The sequence below is a fragment of the Ranitomeya variabilis genome, chromosome 2 (genome assembly GCF_051348905.1).
Source record: "Ranitomeya variabilis isolate aRanVar5 chromosome 2, aRanVar5.hap1, whole genome shotgun sequence".
NCBI lineage: Eukaryota > Metazoa > Chordata > Amphibia > Anura > Dendrobatidae > Ranitomeya > Ranitomeya variabilis.
This window is the reverse complement of record NC_135233.1, coordinates 63,331,146-63,337,668: the sequence shown is the minus strand read 5'-3', so window position 1 is coordinate 63,337,668 and position 6,523 is coordinate 63,331,146.

Sequence of the window (6,523 nt, the reverse complement as noted above, 5' to 3'; positions counted from 1 at the left end):
CGGCCTATAAGAGTACAGAGCACATTCACCCTGGTCATCTAGTGGTTCTGGATGATGAGGATGAGGATAAGGAGGAGGATAACAACAAACAGACCAAATCTGGAAGTGTATACCCATGTGTGGTTGTGAAGAGGTGCATGAGAATACTCCTCCCCAAAAGAGAGAATGTATTTGAGGACAGGTTATGTTTTGCAGTTTTCACTTGGTGGTGTACAGAAGTCTTTCCCAATCCAGCCCTTGTTCATTTTTATAGGACTCAGCCTGTCAGTATTTTCAGTTGACAGGCGGATGCGCTTATCTGTTATAATTCCACCAGCGGCACTAAAAACCTGCTTTGACAGGGCAGGCCAGGACCTCCAAGGCGAAGAGAGCCAGTTCATGCCACGTGTTCAGCTTGGATACCCAATAATTAAAAGGCACAGAGGAATCAAGGAGGACGTTTGTACTATCTTCAAGGTACTCCCTCACCATCTTCCCAAGCATTGCAATTCATTTGACAGCACCCCTTGTCTCTGTGCTGTCACGATGGGAGGGTCTGAAAAAACTGTCCCAGAACTTTGCCATTATTCCCCTGCCTGAGCTGGATTGTACTTCTATCTCTCTCGCTTGGACTCCTTGGCTGTACAACAAACTCTGACGTTTGCTGCCAGCATTCTCACATGGGAATTTTCTAAGTAATTACACTACAAGGGCCCTCTGGTACTGCAACATTTTAGTACACCTCTCTGTCTCTGGTAGAAGAGATTGAAAGTTCTCCTTGTAGTGTGGGTCCAGAAGTGTCACCAACTAGTAATGAATGTCACCCAAAATTTTTGTAATGCGAGGGTCACGTGAAACGCAGTGCAGCATAAAGTCAGCCATGCGTGCCAGACTGCTAACAGGCAAGACTTCCGTGTCCTCACCAACAGGGCGACTGACCATGCTGTCCTCCTCCTTCTCATCCTTATCCTCCTCCTTCCTGTCCTCAAGCCATTCCCACTGAACAGATGGTATGACAGCTGTGTTTGTAGTACCATCTATAGTGCATGAAAGTAGCTCCTGTTCTTCCTCCGCCTCCTCATTGACTACCAATCCACGTTGAGAAGATATGAGGCTGGGCTGAGTGTAATCCCTCTGCATGGTTCCTTGCTCCATGTCCTCTTGCTCTGCCTGCAATGCATCCTCTTTAATTGTGAGCAAAGATGTTCTCAGAATATTGGGAAGCGTGATAGTGACACTAATTATGGCGTTATCAGTGCTCATCATCTTGGTGCATTCCTCAAAGTTTTGGAGGATGGTACATATGTCGGATATCCATGTTCACTACTGAGGTCTTATGTGTGGAGTCTGAACTGAATATCGATGACCTTGTTGATGTTGGTAATCAACAACTGCCCTCTTCTGCTCACAAATCCTTTCCAGCATATGCAGGGTAGAGTTCCATTACACACCAGCTGGTGAGCTGAAAACTGCAAACGCTGCTGAAGCATGGCAAAGGTGGCTGAAGAAGTAGCTGACTTTTTAAAATGGGTAGACAGATGGTGTACTTTCACTAGCAGATCCGGCAGCTCCGGGTAGCTTTTCAGAAAATGTTGAACCATGAGGTTAAGCATAATGGCCAAGCAAGGTGTGAGCTCACCTTGCCTCAGAGCCACCACCAGGTTACGGCCATTGTCACACACGACCATGCCTGGCTGTAGGTTCAGCGGTGTCATCCAAACATCTGACTGCTCTTTCAGCGCTGTCCACAACTCTTCTGCATTGTGCGGTTTGTCACCTATGCAAATTAGCTTCAGCACAGCCTGTTGCCGCTTGGCTGAGGCAGTGCTGCAGTGCTTCCAGCTTCTTACTGATGTGTTGATTTCAGACATGGAGGAGGTGCAGGAGCTGTAGACTATGTTGGCAACCCTGATTGACGCAGGTCCAGCAATCCTCGGCGTGGGGAGGATGTGTTCCATCCCAAGGTCCGACAGGGTCCCAGCTTCCACTATGTTAACCCAGTGTGCCGTCACTGAGATGTACCGTACCTGCCCACAAGCACTTGTCCATGTGTCTGTAGTTAGGTGGGCTTTCCCTGTAACAGCATTGTTGAGGGCACAAGTAATGTTGTGGGACACATGCTTGTGTAATGCCGGTACGGCACACTGGGAGAAATAGTGGAGACTGGGGACCGAGTACCTTGGGACGGCTGCTGCCATCAGGTTGCGGAAAGCTTCCATCTAAAGAGACTACAAGGCAGCATTTCTAGCGCAAGCAGAAGAGAAATATTAGAATTTAGGACTGTGGCCTGTTGGGTGTTGGCTGGGTATTTCCGCTTGCGTTCCAAAGACTGTGTTATAGACAACTGAAGGCTGTGCTGGGACAAGGACGTGGATGGGCTTGATGATGGTGCTGCTTGACTGTGGGCCACAACAAGTGCAGGGCTAGAGGCATCTTCTCATGCGCGATGTACTGGGTGTTGGCTTCTACGCAAAACAGTGGAAGAAGCAGTGGTGTAAACTTCAGCGTGTAACGTGGAGCCTGGGGTTCGGCCCACAAAGTCGGGTGCTTTGCTACCATGTGCCTGATCATGCTGGTGGTGGTCAGGCTGGTTGTTTTTCTACCCCTGCTGATGCGGGCATGGCAGGTGCTGCAAATGGCCTGTTTGGGGTTATCAGCAGAGTCTTTAAAAAATAGCCAGACTCAGGAAGATCTAACAGTTGGAATGACAACTTCCCTCATGTTGGTGTTACGGGGAATGGATGCACACCTTCTATCTGTGGCCACCACACTGCTTCTTCCTGCCTATTGGGGTGATATGCCTTCTTTCCCATGTGTGCTGCTGCCCTCGCTCTGCATGTCCTCCTGCCAAGTTGGATCAGTCACATAGTTATCCACCACCTCGTCTTCCACATCCGCACCCTGCTCTTCCTCCTGACTTTCTGGCAACTGTGTCTCATCATCGTTAACCTCTTCTGACGCTTTCCCACCATCGCCTTCATGTGACTGGGGCTTGTCAAAGCTTTGGGCAATCTCATCTGTCCCCACTTCAAGTTGACCGGCCGAGTGTTCTGAATCTTGAAATGGAAAACTGAACAGCTCTTCAGAGTGTCCAAGTGTGGGATCAGTTATCTCAGGGCACTCGGCATGGTGGGAGGAAGGAGGATCAGGGTGAGGAATATCCGGGCCACACTCACGGCTACTCAGACTTGACCGTGTGGAAGACATGGTGGTGGTGGTGATGGTTAAGTGACTTGATGCGTTATCCGCTATCCAACCAACAACCTTTTCACACTGCTCTGGCTTCAATAGTGGTGTGCTGCGGTCCCCTAGAAACTGGGACAGGAAGGTTAAGCGAGAAGATGTGGGTCTTTGTTGTTGCCCACTTTCACCTTGGCCACGGCCTTAGGCTGGTTTCACACTTACGTTTTGATCTGCAGCGTTTTTTAAAAAAACGCATGTGGTGAAAAAACGCATGTAAACGCATGCAAACGGTGCGTTTTTTAGATGCATGCGTTTTTGCATGAAAAAAAATGCGGCAAAATGCGGCGTGCCGTTTTTTGCGTTTTTTTAAACGCATGCTGAGAAGTGTGTGACAGCTGCCAATCATCAAAATCAACTAGAAAACCCACTATTAATAGAATTAGGTAGGGTTAGGGTTAGTGTTAGGGTTAAGGTTAAGGTTAAGATCCCTAGGGTTAGGGTTAGGGGTAGCTTTTTATTAGAATGTCCCGGTCACCAGGTCACTGATAAGCCACCACCCACCATCAATGTGATAAAGGGATCCAAACCCTAACCCTATCCCTAACCCTACCCCTAACCCTAACCCTTACCATAGAGATCCAAACCCTAACCCTACCCCTAACCCTAACCCTACCCCTAACCCTAACCGTAACCATAACCCTTTGGATCCTAACCCTAACCCTAACCCTAACCATAACCCTTGGGATCCTAACCCTAACCCTAACCCTACCCCTAACCCTAACCATAACCCTAGGGATCCTAACCCTAACCTTAAGGGTTAGGATCCTAACCCTAACCCTAAGGGTTAGGGTTAGGATCCCTAGGGCTAGAGTTAGGATTCCTAGGGTTACTAGGGATCCTAACCCTAACCCTAACCATAACCCTTGGGATCCTAACCCTAACCCTAACCCTACCCCTAACCCTAACCATAACCCTAGGGATCCTAACCCTAACCTTAAGGGTTAGGATCCTAACCCTAACCCTAAGGGTTAGGGTTAGGATTCCTAGGGCTAGAGTTAGGATTCCTAGGGTTACTAGGGATCCTAACCCTAACCCTAACCATAACCCTAGGGATCCTAACCCTAACCCTAACCCTTAGGGTTCGGGTTAGGGTTAGGATCCCTAGGGTTAATAGGGATCCTAACCTTAGGGTTAGGATTAGGGTAAGGGTTAGGATCCCTAGTAACCCAAGGGTTAGGGTTTTCTTGTTTTTTTTTGTGTTTTCTTGTGTTTTTCTATAGAAACGCATGCGTTTAAAAACGCATGCAAACGCATGTGCTTAAAAAAGCATGCGTTTACATAGACAGCAATGCATTTTTTGCCGTGAATAAATGCATGCTTTTTTTGCGGCAAAAAAATGCCGCTAGAAATTACTACAGGTTGCATTTCTGCAACTGAACGCACGGGTCAAAAAACACATGCGTTACCGAAAACGCGTCAAAAAGCATGCGAAAAAACACATGCTTTTTTTAATGTTAAGTATAGAAAAAAAAAACGCATGCGTTTTTTTAGCGCTGAAACGCAGCATCCAAAAACGCAAGTGTGAAACCAGCCTTATTCTCTGCATGCACCATCATCATCAAGTCCACTTTCCCGTCCCTTGCCCCTTGCCCATTTTAAATGGACTACTGTGCTATTTCAAATAACCCAAACACCAGTCAGGCCTCAGCTTGACATAACAGACTGTATTCAATTTTTGGGGGCTTTTTGTGAAGTTAATTTATGCAAAATAGTGCTGTTTATAAGTAGCGTAACAGACAGCAAAAAAAGTGGTCCATCGGCCTTCAATGCCCAAACTTGGAGCACACAGATATATGAGGATTGTTTCGGAAATACCACACTAGCAAATATGTGGGCTGTTTTTTTTAAAAAAAAGCCAAATAGTGCTGTATAAAATTAGAGTAACAGACAGCAAAAACAGTGGCAAAACGGCCTAAAATGCCCAACTTGGAGCACGCAGATATATGAGGGCTGTCACGGAAATACCACACTGGCCAATATGTGGCCTTTTTATATTTTTTATGCTAAATAGTGCTGTATATAATCACAGTAACAGACAGAAAAAAAAGTGGTCCACCGACCTACAAAGCCCAAACTTGGAGCACGCAGATAAATGAGGGCTGTCACGGAAATACCACTCTGGCAAATATGTGGTCTGTTTTTAAAAAAATGCCAAATAGTGCTGTATATAATTAGAGTAACAGAAAGCAACAATAGTGGCAAAATGGCCTAAAATGCCCAACTTGGAGCACGCAGATATATGAGGCCTTTTTTGGTGAATTTAAAACACACAAAAAAATTAGAAGAACAAGGCTAGCACACACAACTATGCTACGTATGCCTGAAAAACTATGGTTTTTAAACAGGCCTCTGTCTGACAGAACAGACCGTATATTTTTTGGGGGGGATTAATTTTTGGGAGAAAAAAAAACTGCAACTATGTACAGTACAGACCAAAAGTGTGGACACACCTCATTTAAAGATTTTTCTGTATTTTCATGACTATGAAAATTGTACATTCACACTGAAGGCATAAAAAACTATGAATTAACACATGTGGAATTATATACTTAACAAAAATTGTGAAACAACTGAAATTATGTCTTATATTCTAGGTTCTTCAAAGTAGCCACCTTTTGCTTTGATGACTGCTTTGCACACTCTTGGCATTCTCTTGATGAGCTTCAAGAGGTAGCCACCGGGAATGGTTTTCAATTCACAGGTGTTGCCTGTCAGGTTTAATAAGTGGGATTTCTTGCCTTATAAATGGGGTTGGGACTATCAGTTGTCTTGTGCAGAAGTCTGGTGGATACACAGCTGATAGTCCTACTGAATAGACTGTTAGCTGCTTTTTTCTTGCCCTAATACAAATTCTAAGTAAAGAAAAATGAGTGGCCATCATTACTTTAAGAAATGAAGGTCAGTCAGTCAGAAAAATTGGGCAAACTTTGAAAGTGTATTCCAGCAAATAATAGAAAGCACAGCTTACCGCACCACCGCCAAAGAGGAAAAACAAATCCTGCTCACCTACGATGGGAGTGTGACCGTCGGATTCTGGGTGCTTCGGCCGAACCACATCACAAAGTCCATACGAGTAGCAAAGAAAAGGCAGCACTCACCGATCCTTTACGAGAGGTAACTTTATTTTCTGAACTTACATAAAACTCTTCACGGCCGGGGGTGCAGATGAAAAGAGTGCGACAAGCCTGACTTGCCGTACTCTTTTCATCTGCACCCCCGGCCGTGAAGAGTTTTATGTAAGTTCAGAAAATAAAGTTACCTCTCGTAAAGGATCGGTGAGTGCTGCCTTTTCTTTGCTACT